The 25,862-nt window shown below is 42.4% G+C and overlaps 1 long non-coding RNA gene across 1 annotated transcript in view; it reads left to right on the forward strand.

Annotated features, from left to right (window-relative positions):
* The window catches only part of LOC145410301 (uncharacterized), a 47,954-nt gene extending 22,451 nt beyond the window's left edge, over positions 1 to 25,503 (forward strand). Inside the window, exons 2-3 of the long non-coding RNA XR_013899264.1 lie at positions 3,863 to 3,968; positions 25,379 to 25,503. This is a non-coding gene — a long non-coding RNA (uncharacterized LOC145410301). The remainder of the gene's footprint in view (positions 1 to 3,862; positions 3,969 to 25,378) is intronic.
* Positions 25,504 to 25,862: the final 359 nt, after the last annotated feature.

The following is a 25,862-nucleotide window of genomic DNA, read 5'->3' on the forward strand; positions in this document are numbered from 1 at the left end:
TTATGAGAATTATCCTTGTAAATCTTAGAGTTCCAGATATTCTAATGGAGGCTGTAGTTGCTACTGTTGCACTCTCTGGTCCAATAGTGATCAGTGTTCGGCAGGAAAGCATTCACCTGCAACTACACTCACTCACTGATCATTCTTCTGAGAGACTGTACATAGAGTCAAAGTTGAACCTGACACACAGTGTTACAAATCTTGTTACACTTGCCAAGTTTTTTTTTCCAATAGTTCCAGCATTGGTTGTGAAGTAATTAATTGGTTTGGGCACTTAGATTATCTTCTAATCCATAGACACATCAGCTGTACCACGACCAGCCTAATAATGTATGTACAGTACGAATGTATGGATGAACTTCATGTATATATGTATGTATATACATGAAGTTTGGGTTTATGCCAGGTAGGGGGACCACTGATGCCATATTCATTGTTCAACAGCTTCAGGAAAAATATATTGGTAGGAGAAGGGATCTTTATTTTGTTTTTGTTGATTTGGAAAAGGCCTTTGACAGAATCCCTAGAGAGGTGGTGAAGTGGGCAATGAGAAAGCTTGGCTTGGAGGAGTGGCTGGTTATGGTGGTTATGGCCATGTATGTGGGTGCTCACACCCAGGTGAGAGTGAATGAAGATTTGAGTGATGAGTCTTCCGTGAATGTTGGTGTGCATCAGGGGTCAGTCTTGAGTTCCATGTTGTTTATCATGATACTCGAAGCCCTTTCACATTACTTTAGAAACGGATTCCCGTGGGAGTTGTTGTATGCTGTGATGTTTTGGTGTTGATTGCAGAGAACGAAAGGGAGGCGGAGGAAAGGTTCAGGAAGTGGAGAGATGGTATGGGGCAAAAGGGTTTAAGGGTAAATGCAGATAAAACAAAAGTGATGATGTCTAGGGTTGGTGGCGGTACTGTCAAAGATGAGGGAGAGTGGCCATGTGCAGTTTGCCACAAGGGCATGGGAAGTAATTCCATCTTGTGTGGTGTGTGTGATAAATGGGTGCATAAGAGATGTAGTGGTATCAGAGGTAGACTGCGAGATAATGCTGATTTTATGTGTACGGCGTGCCGGGGTGAGCAGGTGGAGATTGTCAGACGTGAAAGGATTGAACTTGCTGGTGAATCTCTTGAGTGTGTGGAAGAGTTTTGTTATTTGGGAGACATGTTGTGTGTTGGAGGTGGGGCTGGAGCTAGCTCTGTGGCTAGGGTGAGAAGTGGTTGGAAGAAGTTCAGGGAGCTGTTGCCTCTCCTGACATTGAGAGGGCTCTCCCTACGTGCTAAGGGGTGTTTGTATGCAGCATAAGTTAGGAGTGTAATGCTGTGTGGCAGTGAGACCTGGGCAGTGAAGGAGGAAGATAATCGCCGGCTCAGACGTACAGAAATGACCATGATTAGGTGGATGTGCAGTGCGTCCCTGCGTCCAAGGCCTGGAGGGGCTGGGTTTACAATGGAAGAGTTGAGAGGTAGGATGGGACTGGAGTGTATTGGTGTTGTGATGAGGAGAGGTAGATTGAAGTGGTTTGGACATGTGGAGAGAAAAGGGGATGATAATTGGGTGAGGAAGGTGAGAAGTGTTAATATTGGGGGTGGGGTTATGAGGGGTAGACTGAGAAGACAGGGGACGAGGTCATTAAGTGTGACCTTAGGGTTAAGGGACTGAACAGGGAGGCTGCAATGGATCGTGCAGCGTGGAGAGCCGCCATTAGGTGACCAAGGCCGACACATGCAAGCATGTTGGAGCCTTTAAAAACGAAAACAACGACAAACGAAAACATATCAACTATATATGTTAGGCTTAGAGGAAGACCACGAATAGGATGGATGGACAGTGTGAAGAGAGCGTTGGATGTGAGAGGGATGTCTGTTTGGCAAGGAAGAGTGGCTGTGCATGACAGAAATAAATGGGAGAAATTGTGAATGAATAAATGATCATGCAGCCCTGAGGAGATACTGTATTCTCCCTTATTTGCTCTGATTAGATGATCAGGTCAGGTGCGGATAAGGGGATGGGTCTATTATGATGTGGCAGGGGTAAACCAGCTCTGCTGTCGTGCCCTTCTGCGGATGTCACTGAACTGCGCAGTTCACCCTCGTGAGGTGTGGTGCGATGAGGATCTGTCCCTTCGCTCCCTTGGGGCTAAGATGCGAATGAATGTGTTTGAGTGGATGAGTAAGTCGGGAGTGTGTCGTCCTGTCTCGCCTACCTCCTTTTCCTTGGGGGAAGCAGCCTAGGTATATATATATATATATATATATATATATATATATATATATATTTATATACATATTATATATGTATATATATATATATATATATATATATATATATATACATATATATGTATATATATATATATATTTATATATATATATAATATATATATATATATATATATATATATATATAAATAAATAATCTATATATATATACAATATATATATATATATACATATATATATATATATATATATATATATATATATATATATATATATATATATATATATATATATATATATATATATATATAATGTGTGTGTGTGTGTGTGTAAAAAAAGAGTGAGAGAGAGAGAGAGGAGGGAGATTTAGACACATAGATAAACAGATACAGACATACATATACATATATGTATTCTATGATAAGAAGCCGAGACTTGAGTGTTGCAGCTGCACAAGGTTTACATGAAGGAGTGCTAGTGCTATCCATCCATCCATCATCCAATCCTACGTTGCCCCATGAGGAGCGTTGGAGCCCGGGGCTAGGCAGTTTGTCCTGATATTTACGATGAGAGTGAGGTGCTAGTTCCATCTTTATCAAATGGATGTGAGACTCTGTTGTGGCATGAAAATGAAAAGTCAAGAGTGAGACCAATGGAGGTGGGAATGCAGAGGATGTATATAGTGTACAGAGAGCAGATATGATACAAAATAATGTGATTCATGAAAGATGTGGAGTGAGGAAGTCTGTGGACACCAGAATTGAAGGGAATGTACTAATATGGTATGGTCATGTGGAGAGAATGGATAAGAATAGAGTGGTGAAAAAGGTATATCTGAACAAATTTCAAGGAGGGAGGAGGTGAGGTAGGCCAGAGAGAAGGTGGAGAGATATGGTGGATGAGTGTGTGAGGAAGAGAGGTTTCGAAGTCGGTGAGGCTAAGGAGCTGACAGGAGGTTGAGCTGGCTGGATGAATATTGTGAGTAGAAGTGCATGATCAGGGATTTTAGCACCCCTTTTTAATGTAACAGGATCTGGGTTGACTTATCGGATACGCTTATGTGAAGCTACAGAACGTGGTGAATGTTTTTGGCATATCCAATAGAGGCAGGATTCCGGGGGCTTGAATGATGAGTGAATAAACCCGTGGCCCATTGCGTTGAGCAAATTTGGTCTGTCTGGACATTGCTACTCCTCACCCTGCTGTAGGGTGGGAAAGGAGGTCCAGATGATGATGATGATATATTCCAAGGCAGTTACGTTGTTTTGGCACTTGGTTTAGCTTCTAGTGCATATGGTGTGTCTGTGTTAAACTAATACCCTGTGTTTTCAAGTAATAATATTGTGGTATCTTGGAAATACACTCCACTAGAATCCTGCCTGGAGGTTGTGTGTTGTGGAGATGGCTCAGTCTGCTGGTATGGGTGTGAATATGGCAGTAGGAATGAGAACTGAATTATTGATGGACGTTAGATATTGATAACTCTGACTAAACTGTCCCCACAACAAACAAGGAAGCACCTGGTTGAGTGAAAGAGAAGTGTTATATTTAGGCCTCTTTGTATAATAGACTCCATCCCAGCCTTGTTTTAGCCATATCAAGTTGCTGTAGGCCTACTTACTAGTTCATAATTATAACTTTCAGGACATGCTGCTGAAGCTTAAAGACATGAAGAAGCAGCTGCAGTGAGTAGAAGAAAAGGCAGACAGCATTAAACAGCACTCTACAGCTTATGAAGACTCTAAAACAGGTGGGACTGATAACACCTTTGATACACTAATTTGACTTGGCTTCAAAGTTAGAGCACATGAAGAAGTAAGTAAATTTACCTGGCATTTTGTCCTGCAGCTCTGCTGAACAAAGTTGTAATTATTTCATCTGCCTGATAAGGCTGCCAAAATGTCCTCTAGTTCATCCTGTAATAACCTTTTTTCCAAGAGACATATTTCTTTATTTAATAAATGAACTTGATCATTTAACATGATATCTCTTTTTTCCTGTTGATATTTGTGGTCAGTTGCAACTGCAGACTAACTAAAATGTACTGATATTTCTTGTCAGACCAAGCATTAATATCAGAGAAATTAGTGAAGGAAATATAATAATCTTTGCTAACTTCCCTAGTTTTAATCTAATCAGACATATTATATAATACTAACTGACCTATACAAACCAACAAAGTATTAACTTAACCTAGCCATGGTTATCCAATAAACTAGTCAGACTAACCAGTATTAATTTAACTTAGCCTAACTTGTCCTGTATTAACCTAATTTGTCTAGTTGTTCCATATCAAAACCTGTCACGTATTAACCTAACCTATCCAAGCCTATCCAATACTAACCTAACCTAACCTTCCCAGTATTAACTTATGCAGTATTAACCTACTTTGTGCCTCATTCCATCTCTCCATTTCTTAAATTTACCCTCTGCCTCCCTTTCATTCTCTTCAGTCAACACCAAATCATCAGTATACTGTACATTTCATGGGAGTCCATTTCTGAATTCACGTGGGAGAGCTTCAAGCATCATGACAGACAATAAGAGACACAAGACTGACCCCTGATACACTCCAACATACATGGAAAACTCATCACTTAAATCTCTTTTCACATTGACCTGGGCATATATCACTCAAAACGACCAGTCCATGATCCCAACCTTGCTCATTACTCAATTCACCACCTTCCTAGTGACTCTGTCAAAAACCTTCTCCAAACCAACAAAAACAAAGTACTGTTGACTTTTCTTTCTTATATAGTGTTCCTAAAATGGTTGGACAGTGCATATGGCATAAGTGGTCCCTTTCCCAGGCATAAACCCAAACTGCATCTCATCAATAGTCACTTTTTGTTATTATGGCTTCTAAGAATCCCTCCAATATCTTGTTTATGGGATACAAAAGTTTCACACCTCTAAATTTTCTTTACTTCTGATCATAACCCATCTCCATGTTCACATTTACAGTCACACTTCTCAGCCAGTCATATGGGACAACATATTCATTTATAAACATATTAATCAAATCAGTAACTAACTGCATTCCCATTTATCCTGAGGCCTTCAGCATTTCAGCAGTCAGTCCAGACACATCTGCTGCCTTCCTGAACTGCATCCTGCCTATTGCCTTGCTCAAAGCAGCAGCATCAATCAAAGGCCAAGGGCCAAATACTGGATCTGCCGACTCCAAATGTTCCCTGTTCCAGTTAAACTCCTCAGTCAGCAACTAGATGTAATACACACTCTTAGCATCTTTAAAATCCCCACTGGCTACCACTGCCTTTCCTTCATAATTTTTCGCACACTGCTCACCTATGAAAACTTTTTTTTCCCAACTTCATATGATTTGCCACCGTAAATACCACGTTCTTTGTAACCGTGCTGTTTACGTTATTCAGGAAAAGTCTTTGGGATGCAGATTCTGTCCTGTATACCTGCTTTCCAGCCCTTTACCAGGCAGCCAAGTATTCATCTGTTACCACCCCTTTTCCTTTCTCAGAAAGGCCTTCTTTTATCCTTACCTGAGACTTTACCCTGATCCCACCACCATGTTACCTTACAGTTTGAGAGTCCCTTGTCCATTGACACCCTGATCAGTAACCTTCAGGAGATTGCTGTTGAGAGCTCTGTACAGTTCATTAACACTTTTCTCAGCAGCACCCTCCTCAGCCACAACTCTTCTCATCTTCCTTAGTTTCCTTTTAGGTGCATTTAGAAAAAGAAATATAATTAAAATAACTATGTAGACAGTTGCCTATTTTATTATTGTAATGCATTTGCAATAATAAGGCATGTAGACAGAACAGTACGGATCATCAGAATAACAACTGATGGAATGTTTGCAGTCATAATACCTGCATATTATTGGTATATGGGTTCATGTATCTTTGTGACCAGCAAGCAGCATCAGCAGTGTTTATGGTGATGGTGGTGTTGATACTCTAGTTAGGAGTGTAATGACACAAATGCATTACAGTAATTTTTGCCTCTATAACACTAGAAATGGGAAGAACGTGCTCATTTCATGTTAGTGGAATCATGGCCTTTTAATATATCTACATGTTGGCAACTGCCCTTTTGGGGTTGTCCAATATGTCCCCTACACCATGGATGTGTCTGCATCTCAGTGTGGCATTTATTGTGCAGTGTTCCACACTGTGTAATGTGGTTTCAGCCTCCTGTACAAGCACAGCATGTATATTTTTTATTCCATCCTGAGCAAATATGTGCTGGTAGCTGAAGTGGGCTGGGTGAGGTTGTGACCTAACCCTTTCCATGACTGCTTGATAAACTCTGATTAAGGATGCATCTGATGAATGAATGTCTGGAGGGGATGGGAGTTGCAGTACCAGTACTGTGTTTTGTTTCAGGTACTGTATTGTCCTGCTTGTGGAATATTGTTCAGGTGGGTCTGCTAATGTATGTATAGTCATTATTTTATTGTGATTAGTTATGTTTTGTGGCTTTGTCATGCTGTGGTGAGGGTGTTGTGTGGTAGCAAAGACTACTGAGAGAACTGTATCACATGTCAAGTATTTTTTCTAACAGGGAGGCATCTCATTTCAGAGTATAAGTGAGCTGTGGGAAATGTATTGGTGCAGCTAGTAGTGATGGGTAGGGTGTTGTTCTGTATGGTCTGTAAGGTGTTGTAGTGGATGTTATATAGCATGGGGGCACGTGCCAGGGAGGCATAGGACATTTAGTTCAGTCAGCAGTTTAATGTTGACATTGGCAAAAAGACATTTCCCTAGTCTGTTTTTTATCTTATTTTTAAGAACATCACATATTAATGTGATCACCATAATAAGTTTACATCCTCTCTGGTTTCTATGCTGTGTTTTGCCTTTGTGCTTCCACTTCTTGCATTCCCATAACAAAGAGGATATAATTACTTTGCACCTGTCTGGCGGCATTAGCTTTTACAGTTTCATTTATTTCACAGCACAGGATTTCACTGATTTTTGTCTCTATGGTTGGGTGGGGCATGTGGTCTGTCACCGTTATTTTTACCAGGTATGACAAAAAGAAAGGAAATCAAAGCAAGCCTGAGGAATCTAAATCACGCAAGGTGATCAGTGTGGGATCATGCAGTGTGGGAAGTTTGAGGGGTAGAGTGGGGGAAGTAATTGAGTCACTGAGTAGGTGGGTGGATGTTGGATGTGTGCAAGATGTCAAATATAGGGGAGGATCAGCCAGAATAATTGCTGGGAGGATCAGCCAGAATAATTGCTGGGAAGGATTGTTATTACAGGTTGTTGTTGCAGGGTAGGGCAGATGGATATGGTGGTGTGGGTGTTTTGGTTAAGGAGAAATGGGTAGAAATTGTCATGAATGTAATGAGAGTTAGTGAAAGGATAATAGTACAGTAGTGAAAATTTGCTTCGGTGGAATGTTTTCATTTGTATTGGCATATGCTTCACAGGCAGGTTTTGAAGAGGTAGAGAAGGATAGATTCTGGGATGAGTTAATATGTGTAGTATGTGGTATTGGGGATGATGAGATTGTAGTTTTGGGAGGGGATTTTGTGGGTGTGAATGATGAGCAAATGGAAGAGTCGCCCATTGAAGTGGGCAGACTTAGGCTATTGGGACGTTGCTACTCCTAAAGGAGGTCGGAATGATGACGAATGATGATGAACCTTCACTCATTTTTAATAAAATATCCACATCTATTACATTTGCTGTGGTAATGATGTCATTTTTAATTATGACTGTAGCTTAAAGCTGGGATTTGTTTCACCTAGTTTATGAGAGAGATTTACTTGCATAAAAGTAAGCACTAATATGATATTTTATTTGCCAACAGCTCATCCAGTGTGAACAGCAGTTGGCAGAAACACACATCCATTACATGAAGAACAAAATGACTTTATTAACAACCCTCCTTCAGTTGGTTCTTCAGCCAGGCAGAAAAGTTAATGTGGCCCAGGTAATGTTTGGGCCACAGTGCAGTGCTTACTACATGGCACAGTGGACACAGTGTGGTGATAATGTTAGTGCACTGGGTAGGTCAGATGAGAGAGAGAGAGACAATTCTTGTGCAAAACGTACACCATAAATCAGGGCTATTCAAGTACTTCAGGAGTAAGGCCACATTATGAAACTCACATTGACAGAAGGTTCATACATTTATTTTGGCTCCATTTTTCCTCTATGTAAATGCTTATATGAAATGAAAAGTTTATAATTTGATTTTACATTGTCCGCTGAGCATAAAAATAAGAAGAAAAATGCAAAACTTTCTGTTTTATGTTTGTTTATTTGCATTCGTCTGAGCACATCAAAGGGTCAATGAAAAACGACTCAGTGGCTGGATTTGTCCTGTGGGCCTCCAGTCGAATAGCCCTGCCATAAATAATGAACTGATGGTGCTGATTGCCATCAGTCTTATCAACTGACCACAAAGAAACAATAATAGCATTGTCCATCTACTTAAAAACACTGTACTGCCACCAAAGCAGAATTTGTCACTGAGATGCCTACTTCTGTACTTGAAGATCTTCAGGTTTGAGAAGCCGAACATCCAACTAATTCTAATGATAATGGTAGTGGCCCAGGTTGGCAGTGTACAGTGTACAAAGGACTCTGACAGCATACCTGGAGATGGGGAAATGTGCTCTTATGCTGGCACAGTAAGAAGTGATGTCCTGGAAAGCATCAATAAGAGTAACTTTATTAATTGTAACAGTTCCTGTTATGTAAAGTTGATCAGCTTAGTAAGGACTTAAGAAAAAAAAAAATAGTCTGGTAGTAGCAGTAGTAGAGAAATACCAGTCTGTCTTACTGACTGGACCCATCAATAACAAACAAGCAACCACCTCCTATAGGGCCGTCCTGTGCGGTGAACCTATTGTGTGATGGACAGTGCCCCCCACAGCAAGGTGCAGGGAAGAGTGTAAAGGTTTGGTTCCAGAATGAACACTGTATTTGCATTTCCACACAGTTAATAGGGGCACTATAGTAGGCTCCTCATCACCCTGTTATTTGGTTATATGGTTACTGCCTAGCAGTGTAGATGGTTTCATGGGTACAGGAAACCATTAGACTTGTGACTCAGTGTAGAGTCACCTTGGGAAGAAGTAGGCAGCACTCCATCAAGTGAGTGGATTATGTTTACCATCATTAAATAGCCTTAGTAAAATATGTGTTATTGTGGATTGGTCATTTCTTGTTGAAAGTGTTGAGTATGTGCATATGAGATATATACTGTATGGTAATGGTGTTGGTTGACTGAAACTGAATTGATAAATAATGTTTATTACATATATACACATACATCTATCTATCTATAGCCCGACGCCCTAATCCCGAAAGGGTGGCCGCAGACAAAACGCCTCCAAGTCACTCTGTCACCCACCATTTGACTCCCCTCCCCCCAGCTCACCCCCCCCTCCCTCATATACCTCTCAACTCCATCCCTCCACCTCATCCTCGGTCTACCCCTCCCTCTCCCTCCCTCCACCTCACCTACATACACCCTCTTAGTCAGTCTTTCATTCTCCATTCTCTCCACATGTCCAAACCACCTCAGTGTATTTCTCCTAATCTTTTCAACCACATCCACGTCTACCCCACAACGTTCCTTCACTTCTTCATTCGTCAACCTGTCCCTCCACGTCACTCCACATACTCCTCTCAAGTAACTCATTTCCACTGCTCTCACTCTTGACTTGTTCCCCTCTTGCAATGTCCACACCTCGCTTCCATACGTCAGGGTAGGGATCACAATACTATCATGCAGTGACTTCTTAACTTCCATCCTCACCTCCCTATTTCTCATCACTGCTTTCAGTGTACCAACAACCTTTCTTCCCTGCTGTACCCTTTCACGTACTTCATCCCCCAAAGTTCCATCCTTACTCATCACACTACCCAAGTACTTGAATGCACTCACATTCTCCATATCCTCACCATCCAACCTCACTGCACACTCTGTGACTTCATTCCTCTCAAACACCATAACTTTACTTTTGTTTACATTAACTTTCAGTTTCCTCCTCCAACACACTGTCCCAAATTCATTCACCAAACCTTGCAACTCCCATTCATCTTCACTCAACAATACTGTATCATCAGCAAACAGCAACACTGGAAGCTTCCAAATCTCACCCTCATTCATTAGGGCCACCCCCACATCCACTGCCCTACCTTGTACCTCCTTTACAACCCCATCCATATATATATTAAACAGCCATGGAGACATTACACACCCCTGTTTCAGTCCCACACTGAGATCAAAGAACTCACTCAGCTCACCATCCACTCGCACCGTAGCCCTAGCTCCCTTGTACATACTCTTCACAGCACTCAACAATTTCCCCTCCACTCCATATATTCTTAATACCTTCCACATACCTTGCCTGTCTATTCTGTCATAAGCTTTCTCCAAGTCCATGAAGGCAGCATACACTTTCCTTCCCTTCTCTAGATACTTCTCCACTAAACATCTTAGAACAACTATCTGATCTACACACCCTTTTCCCTTCCTAAATCCCCCTTGTTCTTCTCCAACTAGCTCCTCTGTCACATGCCTAACCCTATCAATGAGTATTCTATCATATATTTTACCAGTCACACTAAGAAGGCAAATACCCCTATGGTTACCACATACTTCTCTCTCCCCTTTTCCTTTGTACAGAGGAACAATTATACCTGATTTCCAGTCCTCTGGAACCCTTCCCTCTTCCCAAGCCAATCTACACAACTTCCATGTCCACTCCACAACAATCTCACCCCCATACCTAAGCATTTCACCACACACTCCATCAATTCCTGGGGCCTTTCCCAGCTTAATCTTCTTCATCGCTTCCACTACTTCCGACCTACTGATCTCTTCCTCCCTCCTCTCATCTCTTCTTCTCCCAGCCATTCCCCAACCACTTATACTCACACTGCTCTCACTCTCTACATTCAACAAATCCTCGAAGTGCTCCTTCCATCTCCTCAATTTCTCTCTCTTCTCCACCAACAATCTATTATTCCTATCTTTCACTCCCCTACTATTTCCCCTTTCACACTGCCTTACTTTCTTTACCTCCTTCCAAAACAATTTCTTACTCTTCCTCTATTTCACACTCAGATTCCTCCCAAACTCTTCATCCACTTTCTTCTTACTCTCCTTCACCAGTCTCTTAACCTCCCTTCTCCTGCTCACATATACCTCTCTCTTCTTTCTCTCATCTTCTCCCCTACCTCTACTTGCCAACCATTCGCCATATGCCTTCTTCTTTTGTTCCACAGCTCATTTCACCTCATCATTCCACCATGCTGTCCCTTGCACACCCTTGCATCTCCTCCTCACTCCACAAACCGCCTCACACGCTGTGCTTATCTTTTCCGTGAATATCTTACATATGTCTTCCACCCCTTCCATCTGCTCTAGCTCATACCTTCCCAATCTTTCTTCCACTATGCTCTTATACTCTGTCCTTTTCTCACTATCTCCCAATTTCTCCACTCTTCTCACAGGAGCTGCTTCCTCCTGTCTTCCCCTTCGCTTCCTCAACCACTTTCTTTGCAGCTCTACCTTGGCCATCACTAAGTGATGGTCCGAGACTCCATTCCCCCACCCTCTCCACACTCTTGCATCCAACACTTGTCTTCTCATTCGCTCATCCACACACACGTAGTCTATCATTGCCTTTCGTTCAACAAGTTCACCATCCATCCTCCTCATTACTCTCCATGTATACCGGTGGATCATCTTATGCCGAAAGTAGGTGTTGGCTATTGCCAACCCCTTACCAGCACAGATGTCCACCAAAGCACTACCATTCCCATCTACTTCAGCTGGCACACCCCACTGACCCACCACTCCATCCACTCGTACATTCCCAACTTTGCCATTCATGTCTCCAATCAACAGCAGTCTCTCGCTCCTCTCAAACTTGTCCATACGTACTTCTACTCTCGCCCAAAACTCATCTTTCACTATTGCCACTCAATCCTCTGTTGGAGCATACACACATACAATTGCCCATGCTTGTATACCTACTTTCATCCTCACCCATACAATCCTTGCACCCACTGTTCCATACTCTCTTTTATTCTCCTTCCACTTCTTGCTTATCATCATACTCCCTCTCTTGCCCTCTCATTCTCACTGACTCCCGCACATATACCTACACCGTATTCCCATTCTCTCATCTTTTCACCTTTCCATTTAGTTTCAGTCAATCCACATATATCCACTTTTGCATCCTCAAGCACCTGGACAATCTCTCTCTCTTTCACTTCATCATTCACTCCTCTCACATTCCACGTTCCTACCCTCAGAATGTCCTTTGTCCGTTCCTTAGTCGTCAACGTATGGTCCGTCCAGGTCCGAGACGCTTTATTTGCTTTTTTAGTTAGTTCTTTTTACGGGGTGGGGCACTAACCCACCACCAACCCTTTTAGTCGCCTCATACGACAAGCAGGGATACTGGGGGAGTATTCTTGAAACCCCCCTAACCCCAGGGGGTATATATATATACAGTATATATATAGTGTATATTCTTATCTGTTTATTAGTTTTATAGCTACGGTATAACAAAAGAAACTGAACACTAAATACTAATATGAATTTTTTGACAATGATCCTTTATAGGTTTTATAACAATGTTGGAACAAACTTTACTTAAATATTCTTATGACAAAATAACGTTCGATTATAATTTACTATTTGTATGCAGTAATTCATAGATATCTTCCTAGTGTTTCTTCAACACTCGAGTATTCTTGTGGAGTGGATCACTTGGATCCCACACAGCCCTTCCATGGTACATGGCTCCAATATGGTGTTCAGCAGACATAATTACCAGAACCCAACCACCCCAACACGCAGTACCAGCACGACAAAATGCCTGGGGAGTGGGGATGTCACTAGGCAGTGCGCGACATTTTGGAACATGCTGTATCGTGTAACGACGAGCGTCGAGGGTGAGCGGGGCGACAAATGTCCCTGCTCATTGTGTGTGGCCACCTACATAGGATTTAGTGTGTTTTGTTGTGTCACCTCATCCCTCCCCACTCAAGTCACCCCGCTCATCGTGTTCGATGTGACCGTACCCAAAGAGGTATTAAGTTAAGGACAAGTTTCTCCATTAGTTATATGGGGCAATAGAATGAAGGTTTATGTATGATACTAAGGTAATTTGTCCAGTTGGTAGTTGAGGTTTTATTACAGGCTTGATTATTCTGTTGGTTTATTGTTTGGATTTGTTTTAGGACATTCTTTGTAAGATTTTGGAGTGTGTTCAGGGGTTTGTATATTTGAACAAATATTCAACTGGTCCATTGACCTTTGTGTTATTTTCTATAATTGTATCATTTATAAAGGCTCCACCATGTGTGTATGTATGGCCATGGTCACCCAGTGATGCCTGTCTCCCATCTAACTATAGCCCAACGCCCTAACCCCGCAAAGGGTGGTCACAGACAAAACCCCTCCAAGTCGCTCTGTGACCCACCATTATACTGCCCTCTCCCCAACTCACTCCCCCCTCCCTCATGTACCTCTCAACTCCATCCCTCCATACATAAGGCATATATTGATAATTCATGAGTATTACATTCAAATGGCAACACCAGGTTGTGATTACAATACTGTGTTTGCTGTAAGTAGACATAAAAATACCATCTCTCCATCTTGATTGCCAAGTTGTTTCTGTTGTTGCTCAACCCTACCCCGTCTGATCAAGCCGTCTTGTTGGCTGTAGGTAAACAGTTGGCCCTATGGTGTTGTCCCATATGTTCCCAACACCATTGATGTGTCTGCCACTTAGAGTGGCTTGGGCTGTGCAGTTCTCTATTATTTATATATTGTGTAGGCATCATACACAAGCTGGGCATGTGTGACTCCTTTCAACCCAAATCTAAGCTGGTAGGTGAGGAGGGCTGGTTGATATTTTGCCCTAAAGCTAGCTAGGTGAACTCGGTCATCTCCATTCAAAGACACCTCTAATGGGTTGATGTCATGAAGGCTGAATGATTTTCGATACTAAGCCTAGCTAAATGAACTCAGTCATCTTTATTTATGGACACCTTAGATGAGTGATGTCAGGATAATGGTTTCTAGTATGGTGTTATGAATGAGGTGTTGTAATGCCCTGCATGTGAAGTGTGTCGGTGTTTCTTCACTGTTAGTGTTACAGTCTTTGGAGGTGGGATATTTTTGTAACAGTTTTGACTATTTTTGTGTGGTATTTGTTCAGTGTGCCAAGTAAAGTTGGGTGTTGTATGTTTAATGAGGCTACTGTATAGAATTTTGTTTTCCTCAAATGAAAGTACTCTCTGAGAGGGAGAACTTTTGTTTCAAATGTGGATGTGGACTGTAGGAGTAGTGGTGATGCATAGGGTATTCTTCTGTATGATATGCAAGGCGTTGTATTGAGTACTAGATAGGATGGAAGACCATGCCAAAGAAGCATAGGATGTCTCTGATTTATATTGTTTGTATAGTTCTGAGAGTGTTTCTTTTGTCACCCAAAGTTTGGCTCTGCAGTTGCTCTGATTGCATTGAGTCTGGGGGTTCAGTGACTCTTGATAGCCTTCACATGGTCTGTCGTGGATTTCGGGTTTTGAATTTCCTACCCAGGACAGCACATTTCTTGTAAATAAATGCTTGTATTGCATAATTTGGTTAAGATATTATTTATCACAAGAGATAAGTCTGGTCATGGAGAAAACAACATATTTAGTTATATATTCAGTAATGAGTTTAGTTTACTTTGTGCAGGAAGCTGCATGAAGCTGCAGTCCTCTCAGTAATGAGTTTAGTTTACTTTGTGCAGGAAGCAGCTCGAAGCTACAGTTCTCTTCCTGACACCAGAGAGTACAGTTCTCTCCTTGCCATCAGACAGTTTAGTTCTCTTCCCACAACTGGACAGTAAACAGCAATCAGCCATCATTCTGCACTTAATATCATCAACACTACAGCTAAGTACTGAGCATATTTATTTTAGGCCTTCAAATATTTATACTGAGTATTGATCAAAACGCCATCCACATACTGTATATAATGGTTAGTTGTTGTTATGCTTTATGTTAGTTGATAATTAAGACCCCCAACAGTAAACTAACATGGTCATTGAACGTGAGTCCAATGTATGTATGTCATTCCAAGGACCTTACTGGAGGGGAGGATGGCACTGTAGATTTTTATGTGTGATGTGGGGGGAGTGCTTAAGTTCATGATTACTTCTGGTGGTGTGTGATGGTTGATTTAGGTGGGGCCGTAGTCAGCCTCTTTTCCTCTACCAGAGTCAGCAGTGTTGTGGTTGACGTGTTGCAGTGTGCAGGCTGTGACTGCAGTGTAGTGTACGTGGTTGTTATGATGTCATATGAGGCAGTGTTAGTGGGTGGTTGTATTGTGGGAATATCATGTATGTATAATTTATTGGGTGTGGGTGACAGAACTTAGCTGTGTGGCTCTCTATTGGGGAATTTTCGTCTTCGTTGTTAACTCCCTGGAATGTAATGTGTGTTTTTTCTACCAAAGTGTTGGCAAACCATCACTTCACATTTTCTTCCGTATTTGTGTTATATACTGTATCTATATAATTAGTCTGATTTTGGGGTATAGTATCAAAAGCTTTACTAATATTTATGATTCTTAGAAGTACAGTATATGTTGTGAATGTTCTACAGAGTTCATGCCATCTGATGCTTATTGTGTGAGATTAATCAGTAATGTGTTTGTACTGTAGAGTGCAGTGCTCTGATTTCATGTTGTGCAGGAGTAATGGGAACAAGAGGTGTGATTTTGTTGAGAATGAGGCGTTCAGTTATTTTGGATTGTTTGCTAAGTAGTGTAATGGGTCTCAGTGAAGAAGGGAGTATTGTGTCTGTGGTTTAATTATAATGACAATTGTTCCATTTTTGCAAATACCGGTACTAGAAATGCTCCAGTGTGCATTATAGTAGTTGCTGATATTTGTGAGGACCCAGATGCCTTGTGGTCTTAAATGCTGTAATTGTCATTCCTAATGTCATTGGCCCTGTGATTCTATCTGTTTCTATTTATAGCTATCTAGATATCTCTATCTATCTATGCTTGTATTACCATTTCTGGCGTGAAGGGGATTACACTGTGACTGAGTTAAAACATGGTTGTGTTAAGAAGGTTGTTCAGAATTGGTGGATGTTTTTCATAATCAGTGTGTGTACTGTAGGTGTTAAGTGACTTATGTTTGTGTTGTGGAAATTGAGTACAGTACATTTTCTTATTCTTTGCAGGAAGATGCTGTAGGTTGTAGCAGTTTGTGGCCTGGGCCTTGTACAACCTAGAGGTGTCTGTGGAGTGATTATGTATTTTACAAAGGCCTGCCAGTTTATATTTTATTGTACTAATTTTGTTGTTGAAACTCAGTTGTTTAGTTCTTGGAGTCTTGTGCTGGTGTCCTGTGTGTGAAGTGAGTGTCTTTATCACATTGTGTTGTGATGTGGGCAATCTTTGAAGTATAGTTTGGATTGTTTTGTCATTTGTTACCTCGTGAGATGTTGTTTGTCTGCAGGGAATATGATGTTATGGAACTTTGTAATGTGCCTGTTAATGCAGATGATGGGTGTGTTGTTTAGGTTGCTGAAGAGTTGTTCTGTTTCTTCCATGAAATATGTTTTGTTGCCAAATTATGGCAGCTGGTGGTTTAGTGGGTAAAGATGCTCCAGTCGGATTGAGCCAGTGTAGGTTAATATTCAGGGGCTGGTTGGGATTTAATGCTTACATAATGCCCCTCAGGGATGAGTGAGACTGGTCACTCTCATTTTAAAGGTCAGGATCAACTTGCTTAGGCCCGGGTTCCTACGCTCGTCATGGGGCAACACAGGATTAGGTGATGAATGAATGAAAAATGTTTTCTTGTAGTTTGTGTATGTGAGGCATGATATTTTCTGTTTGGATTTTGCTTTACATGATAATGGTGATCTGCAGCAAGTTTAGGATCTGTTCACCCAGAGGTGTTGAGTGGAAGTGTTGGTGAATAGTATATGATGTTTGGGGAGGAAGGTGTGTGCTTTGCCTGGTGTGGGATGTGGGTGTATTGTGAGGGATTGTTGAGAAGGTACATATTGTTGAGTTGTGAAGTGATGTAGAGGCATCTGCTGTTGCTTTGATTATGGTATGTTTGCACAAGGCATTGTGTTTAGTGTTAGTCCCCAGCAGTGTTAGAATTAGGTGTTTCTGTTAACCCTTGAATTGCACAATACCTTCTTTTATTTAACCCCCTCGTGCACAAAACAAGATTTTTTTTTTTTTTTAGTTTTTGTTTATGATAAACTTGAAGATAAACATCCAGGGCATTATCTGGTGACAAAAAAAAAAAAAATCTCTTTCTCTCCGTCTTTGCGTAGCGCCATGCATATGTTTGCATAGGGGAGTAGTGAAACTATGATTTTATTTATATATATATATAATTTTTTTTAGTTTTTGTTTATTCCTCACCCTGCCATTGGGTGGGAAAGGAGGTCCAGATGATGATGATGATGATTTTTTATTGTAAATTTAAACATACCCTGTACAGGGCATCATCTGGTGAAAAAAAAAAAAAATCTCTCTCTCCGTCTTTGCGTAGCTCCATGCGTAAGTTTGCATGTGGGTGGAGTAGTTAGCGGTGATGCACGGCCACTGGAAGGTTAGCACAGCCTGAGCAATGGCATGCAACGTGATGCTTCCCAGCCTGAGCTGTGGCTCGCAATCCACGGGTTATGGGAGGAACTGAGGGTTGTATTACACTGGCACAGCATGGGGGGGGAGGGAGGATGTCAGGGGGGATGGAAATGTTGAAAATGTTTTCTTATTTGTGACCATATTTGACACTTGGTGGCTGTATTTCTGATGTGTTACTCTGGAATGATTATTGTGTATTTTGTGTTGTCTTTTTAGAACTATGATGGGTGAATGTATGTAATGAAGCCTCCTCCATGGTCCTCAGGTCTGTCTAAGTGAATGTGTGAGTAGTGTTCAGTATTGAGGGTGGTTGTTTTGAGCTGCAGTGAGATATTAACACTTGAATGTGGTGCTAGTCACAAAGAAGTGCCATTGAAAGGATGCAGAATTGTTGTATTATCTATTTTTTTTTCTGCCATTACCCTGAATAAAATAAAGTACAGGACACAAGTCTGGGCCAGGATAGGATGAAGGACCTGTATGGGTTATTACAGGTATATTCTGTGACTTTACTCACATTTAAACTGATGAGTAGTTATTCGTCTGTGTAGTGTTAGTGATTGAGAGAATACTATGATCATTTTGCACAGATCATTCACCTTTATGATTTTTGCTTTTTTAAGGCCAAATTTTCAGTTTACATGTTGAAAACAGGCAGCACTTTGTTATGAGAATTATCCTTATAAATCTTAGAGTTCCAGATATTCTAATGGAGGCTGTATTTGCTACTGTTGCACTCTCTGGTCCAATAGTCATCAGTGTTAGGCAGGAAAGCATTCACCTGCAACTACAGTCACTCACTGATCTTTCTTCTGAGAGACTGTACATAGAGTCAAAGTTGAAGCTGACACACAGTGTTACAAATCTTGTTACACTTCTCAAGTTTTTTTTTTTTTTTTTCAAACAAGTTCCAGCATTGGTTGTGAAGTAGTTAATTGGTTTGGGCACTTAGATTATCTTCTAATCCAAAGAAACATCAGCTGTACCACGACCAGCCTAATAATGTATGTACAGTACGAATGTATAGATCAACTTCATGTATATATGTATGTATATAAATGAAGTTTGGGTTTATGCCAGGTAGGAGGACCACTAATGCCATATTCATTGTTCAACAGCTTCAGGAAAAATATATTGGTAGGAGAAGGGATCTTTATTATTTTTTTGTTGATTTGGAAAAGGCCTTTGACAGAGTCCCTAGAGAGGTGGTGAAGTGGGCAATAAGAAAGCTTGGCTTGGAGGAGTGGCTGGTTAGGGTGGTTATGGCCATGTATGTGGGTGCTCACACCCAGGTGAGAGTGAATGGAGATTTGAGTGATGAGTCTTCTGTGAATGTTGGTGTGCATCAGGGGTCAGTCTTGAGTCCGATGTTGTTTATCATGGCACTCGAAGCCCTTTCACGTGACTTTAGAAACGGACTCCCTTGGGAGTTGTTGTATGCCGTGATGTTTTGGTGTTGATTGCAGAGAATGAAAGGGAGGCGGAGGAAAGGTTTAGGAAGTGGAGAGATGGTATGGGGCAAAAGGGTTTAAGGGTAAATGCAAATAAAACAAAAGTGATGATATCTAGGGTTGGTGGCGGTACTGTCAAAGACGAGGGAGAGTGGCCATGTGCAGTTTGCCACAAGGGCATGGGAAGTAATTCCATCTTGTGTGGTGTGTGTGATAAATGGGTGCATAAGAGATGTAGTGGTATGAGAGGTAGACTGCGAGATAATGCTGATTTTATGTGTACGGCGTGCCGGGGTGAGCAGGTGGAGATTGGCAGACGTGAAAGGATTGAACTTGCTGGTGAATCTCTTGAGTGTGTGGAAGAGTTTTGTTATTTGGGAGACATGTTGTGTGCTGGAGGTGGGGCTGGAGCTGGCTCTGTGGCTAGGGTGAGAAGTGGTTGGAAGAAGCTCAGAGAGCTCTTGCCTCTCCTGACATTGAGAGGGCTCTCCATACGTGCTAAGGTGTGTTTGTATGCAGCATGAGTTAGGAGTGTAATGCTGTATGGTAGTGAGACCTGGGCAGTGAAGGAGGAAGTTATTCGCCGGCTCAGACATACAGAAATGACAATGATTAGGTGGATGTGCAGTGCGTCCCTGCGTCCAAGGCCTGGAGGGGCTGGGTTTACGATGGAAGAGTTGAGAGGTGGGATGGGACTGGAGTGTATTGGTGTTGTGATGAGGAGAGGTAGATTGAGGTGGTTTGGACATGTGGAGAGGAAGGGGGATGATAATTGGGTGAGGAAGGTGAGATGTGTTAATATTGGGGGTGGGGTTATGAGGGGTAGACTGAGAAAGACATGGGACGAGGTCATTAAGTGTGACCTTAGGGTTAAGGGACTGAACAGGGAGGCTTCAATGAATCGTGCAGCGTGGAGAGCCGCCATTAGGTGACCAAGGCCGACACATGCAAGCATGTTGGAGCCTTTAAAAACTAAAACGACGAAAAAAGAAAACGTATCAACTATATATACAAGGCTGAGAGGAAGACCACGAATAGGATGGATGGACAGTGTGAAGAGAGTGTTGGGTGTGAGAGGGATGTCTGTTTGGCAAGGAAGAGTGGCTGTGCATGACAGAAATAAATGGGAGAAATTGTGAATGAATAAATGATGATGCAGCCCTGAGGGGATACTGTATTTTCCCGTATTTGGTCTGATTAGATAATCAGGTCAGGTGTGGATAAGGGGATGGGTCTATTATGATGTGGCAGGGGTAAAGCAGCTCTGCTGTCGGGCCCTTCTGCAGATGTCACTGAACTGTGCAGTTGACCCTCGTGAGGTGTGGTGCGGTGAGGATCTGTCCCTTCGCCCCCTTGGGGCTAAGATGCAAATGAATGTCTTTGAGTGGATGAGTAAGTTGGGAGTGTGTCGTCCTGTCTCGGCTACCTCCTTTTCCTTGGGGGAAGCAGCCTAGGTATATATATATATATATATATATATATATATATATATTTATACGGTATATATATATTATATATATATATATATATATATATATATATATATATATATATATATATATATATATATATACATATGTATACAGTAATCACTCTAATATCCGGACGCCCAATAACCGAACATCCCCACTAACCGAACCTTATCGTCCTGGGATCAAACATTCCCAAAATGGTCCGAAAATCCAAAAAAAATGGAAAAAAAATCGATTTTTTGCCGTCCATAATTTGAACTTGCCGCGCGCGCCGCGTGAGAGCATTGTTTTGGTTCGTCATTCCTCTGACGTCCGATAGAGCTCCGCTGCATCCTCCCCACTTCCCGCCTGTCTCTCACCGCGACAAGACCTGCGCTGTTCGCCATAGCTGCCCACGTGCTCGCTTTTGTGGTGGTGCCGTACTTGCTGCAAGGCCTCCTGCTGCTCTCTGCCCTACTCTTAGTGTGTGTGATGATGGCCCCGCCTCCTGAGAAAAGGAAGAGAGTGGTGTTGACTCTGGAGAAGAAACGGGAGATATTGGAGAAGGTTGATGCGGGTTGGTCTTCCTCTCGCATTCTCCGCGAGTTCAACCTGGCCCGGTCGACTTTGTTCGATATCAAGTGTTCCCGAGACAAGCTCATGCAGTACATGGCTGACTTCTCGTCGAGAAGCAAACGCAACGTGGAGAGGAAGGTTATGTTTACCCCCAAGTATGCAGAGATCGACCGCTCCACGTTGATTTGGTATCGACAGCAACGTGCAGCTGGTGTGATGGTACATGGAACGGAGCTGAAGGCTGCTGCTGAGAAGTTTGCAAGGCTTCATGACGCCCTTGACTTCAAGGCATCCGAGGGTTGGCTCTTCGCGTTCAAGTTACGACATGGCCTTACTAACCGTAAAGCACATGGCGAAGCATTGGATGCTAACGAGGATGGAGTTGACGAGTTTCAGCACAAGGTGAAAGGCTTGATCGACAGGGAGGGCCTCTCTCTCGGTCAAGTCTATAACGCTGACGAAACTGGCCTATTCTATCGCTCGGTGCCAACGAACACTCTCGCCGATGAGACGGAGAAGTGTGTACCTGGCCGCAAGCTTTCTAAGGAACGGATATCTGCTTTGTGTTGTGCCAATGCTAACGGCATGCACCGGCTTAAGCCCGTTATTGTTGGCCGTGCAAAGCAGCCTTGGTGCCTTCGTGGGGTGATGGATATCCTTCCTGTCGTATGGTACCATTCTTTGAAAGCATGGTTCACAGCTGTGATTTTCAAAGACTGGTTTCACCATCACTTCGTCAAGGAGGTCATACATTACCAGACGAAGACACTGGGAATTCTTCGCGACCAGGTAAAGGCTCTCCTTCTCCTCGACAATGCACCTGCCCACCCGTGTGACAAGGACTTGGTTGCTGAGAATGGCCGTATTAGGTGCATGTTTCTGCCACCTAATACGACTGCTCTCATTCAACCAATGGACCAAGGAGTGATCGTGGCAACAAAGCGCCTGTACCGTCGGAAGTTCCTGGACGAGGTGATGGTGGTTCTCGAGGATGAGGACGAGCGCAGGGAAGGACGTGACACTCGAGGCAAGCGGACTTTGGAAAACCTTTGCCGCTACAACATCAAGTCTGCGCTGTACAACTGGGCTAGTGTATGGAAGGAAGTCCCTGTGAAAACTCTTGAAAATGGTTGGTCTCGTCTGCTTCTCGGAACAGATGTGGAGTACGATTTCCTAGGGTTTGACGTGGATGACTTCCATGCACGGCTACGTACGCACGGCTACGATGTTGATGTGGACGATGTTCGTGAGTGGTTGGACGACGACGAGGGCGATCCTGGGTATCAGACGTTGTCTGATATCGAGATCGCGTCTTCGGTTGCTGGTGTCAGTCCCGAACTTGAAGATTCCGACGACGAAGGCGATGATGATGCAGACTCTGCCCAGCAGGACACTACTCCAGCCATCCCCAAGCTGAGCGCACTCCGGGAACATCTAGAGTTCGTCCTAGACTACCTGGAACACCCGGACTGCGACAGGGAGATGGGGCCCTTGGGACTCGTGGAGGAAGTGCGTGCTTTCCGGCAGCGCATCATCAATCGCCAGAATCGTCGGTCCTTGCGTCAGTCAACGATTGACAGTTTTTTCAGGCCCGTGACCCCCGCTGTGCCAAGCCCTGGTTCCACTCCGTTGCCTCCCCAAGACAGGCCCTCATGCTCCGAGCCACAGCCCAGCACATCAGCTACAGTGGAGTCACCGCTCGACGTGAGTTTGCGGCTGTCTTCAGAGTCTTCTGTAGTCGGTACGCCATCACCACTACCCACCGATGCACCCCTTGGACGCCTGCCAGTGATACTCTCGGGCTCTGACAGTGAATAAACAGCAAGATCTTCTCCACTAGACCACACGGGAATTTTGAGTGTTGTGCAGTGAAAAAAACGGTGTGTTGTGTTAAGGTTTTCAAGTTGGGAGAAAAGACTACGTAGAAAAGAAATTTAACGTAACTAACCTTCTTTGTTTTGGCTTTGGAAACTTAAAAAAACTTGGGAAAAGTTAATGTGCAACACTTAAATTTAATGGAACATTATTTGGACTAAAGTGAACACTGTGAAAAGAACGGACTTCTGTGTGTTAGTGACTAAGTTCAGTGCAAGACTTCAGGAAGAGTGTAGTGCAAGTGCTTCAGGAAATCGTTCTTACTCTCAGAGTCCGAGAGGAGGCGGTTATTCATCGAGGTGGCCAGGGACTTGCTGTAAGTAGCCAGAATGTTTCATGTTGTACTATTTTCCATACTATATTTACCAGAATGTTTCATATTGTATTTTTTCCCATACTATACTTACCAGAAAGTGTCATACTGTACTTCTTTCCATACTAAACTTACCTCATGCATGTGCAGTAGGAATGTGTTTTTCAGAGTTCGGTTAGGTTCGGTTAGGTTAGGTTCGGTTAGAGTCCATAAGTACCAGAATGTTTATTAATGTATGAACATACTTCTAAACCCACATTTTATGTTTCTATTGCATTTATTTCAGTCATTTATGTGCCTTATTGTTGTGATTTGGGTGTTAAATAGGTGCTATGCATGTCCGGAGGGAGTTGTATAGGTGTTTCTCTGTGTTAGGGTCCGTAAGTACAAGTCCATAAGCTGGGGCCCAATATCCGGACGAAACCAATATCCGAACCTACCGATGGCTCTATTGATCCGGATATTGGAGGGGTTACTGTATATATATATATATATATATATATATATATGTGTGTGTGTGTCTGTGTGTGTGTGTGTGTGTAAAAAAAGAGTGAGAGAGAGAGGAGGGAGATTTAGACACATAGATAAACAGATACAGACATACATATACATATATGTATTCTATGATAAGAAGCCGAGACTTGAGTGTTGCAGCTGCACAAGGTTTACATGAAGGAGTGCTAGTGCTATCCATCCATCCATCATCCAATCCTACGTTGCCCCATGAGGAGCGTTGGAGCCCGGGGCTAGGCAGTTTGTCCTGATATTTACGATGAGAGTGAGGTGCTAGTTCCATCTTTATCAAATGGATGTGAGACTCTGTTGTGGCATGAAAATGAAAAGTCAAGAGTGAGACCAATGGAGGTGGGAATGCAGAGGATGTATATAGTGTACAGAGAGCAGATATGATACAAAATAATGTGATTCATGAAAGATGTGGAGTGAGGAAGTCTGTGGACACCAGAATTGAAGGGAATGTACTAATATGGTATGGTCATGTGGAGAGAATGGATAAGAATAGAGTGGTGAAAAAGGTATATCTGAACAAATTTCAAGGAGGGAGGAGGTGAGGTAGGCCAGAGAGAAGGTGGAGAGATATGGTGGATGAGTGTGTGAGGAAGAGAGGTTTCGAAGTCGGTGAGGCTAAGGAGCTGACAGGAGGTTGAGCTGGCTGGATGAATATTGTGAGTAGAAGTGCATGATCAGGGATTTTAGCACCCCTTTTTAATGTAACAGGATCTGGGTTGACTTATCGGATACGCTTATGTGAAGCTACAGAACGTGGTGAATGTTTTTGGCATATCCAATAGAGGCAGGATTCCGGGGCTTGAATGATGAGTGAATAAACCCGTGGCCCATTGCGTTGAGCAAATTTGGTCTGTCTGGACATTGCTACTCCTCACCCTGCTGTAGGGTGGGAAAGGAGGTCCAGATGATGATGATGATATATTCCAAGGCAGTTACGTTGTTTTGGCACTTGGTTTAGCTTCTAGTGCATATGGTGTGTCTGTGTTAAACTAATACCCTGTGTTTTCAAGTAATAATATTGTGGTATCTTGGAAATACACTCCACTAGAATCCTGCCTGGAGGTTGTGTGTTGTGGAGATGGCTCAGTCTGCTGGTATGGGTGTGAATATGGCAGTAGGAATGAGAACTGAATTATTGATGGACGTTAGATATTGATAACTCTGACTAAACTGTCCCCACAACAAACAAGGAAGCACCTGGTTGAGTGAAAGAGAAGTGTTATATTTAGGCCTCTTTGTATAATAGACTCCATCCCAGCCTTGTTTTAGCCATATCAAGTTGCTGTAGGCCTACTTACTAGTTCATAATTATAACTTTCAGGACATGCTGCTGAAGCTTAAAGACATGAAGAAGCAGCTGCAGTGAGTAGAAGAAAAGGCAGACAGCATTAAACAGCACTCTACAGCTTATGAAGACTCTAAAACAGGTGGGACTGATAACACCTTTGATACACTAATTTGACTTGGCTTCAAAGTTAGAGCACATGAAGAAGTAAGTAAATTTACCTGGCATTTTGTCCTGCAGCTCTGCTGAACAAAGTTGTAATTATTTCATCTGCCTGATAAGGCTGCCAAAATGTCCTCTAGTTCATCCTGTAATAACCTTTTTTCCAAGAGACATATTTCTTTATTTAATAAATGAACTTGATCATTTAACATGATATCTCTTTTTCCTGTTGATATTTGTGGTCAGTTGCAACTGCAGACTAACTAAAATGTACTGATATTTCTTGTCAGACCAAGCATTAATATCAGAGAAATTAGTGAAGGAAATATAATAATCTTTGCTAACTTCCCTAGTTTTA

Source organism: Coenobita brevimanus, chromosome 10 (genome assembly GCF_032717465.1).
Source record: "Coenobita brevimanus isolate Jiangsu-jjx chromosome 10, ASM3271746v2, whole genome shotgun sequence".
NCBI lineage: Eukaryota > Metazoa > Arthropoda > Malacostraca > Decapoda > Coenobitidae > Coenobita > Coenobita brevimanus.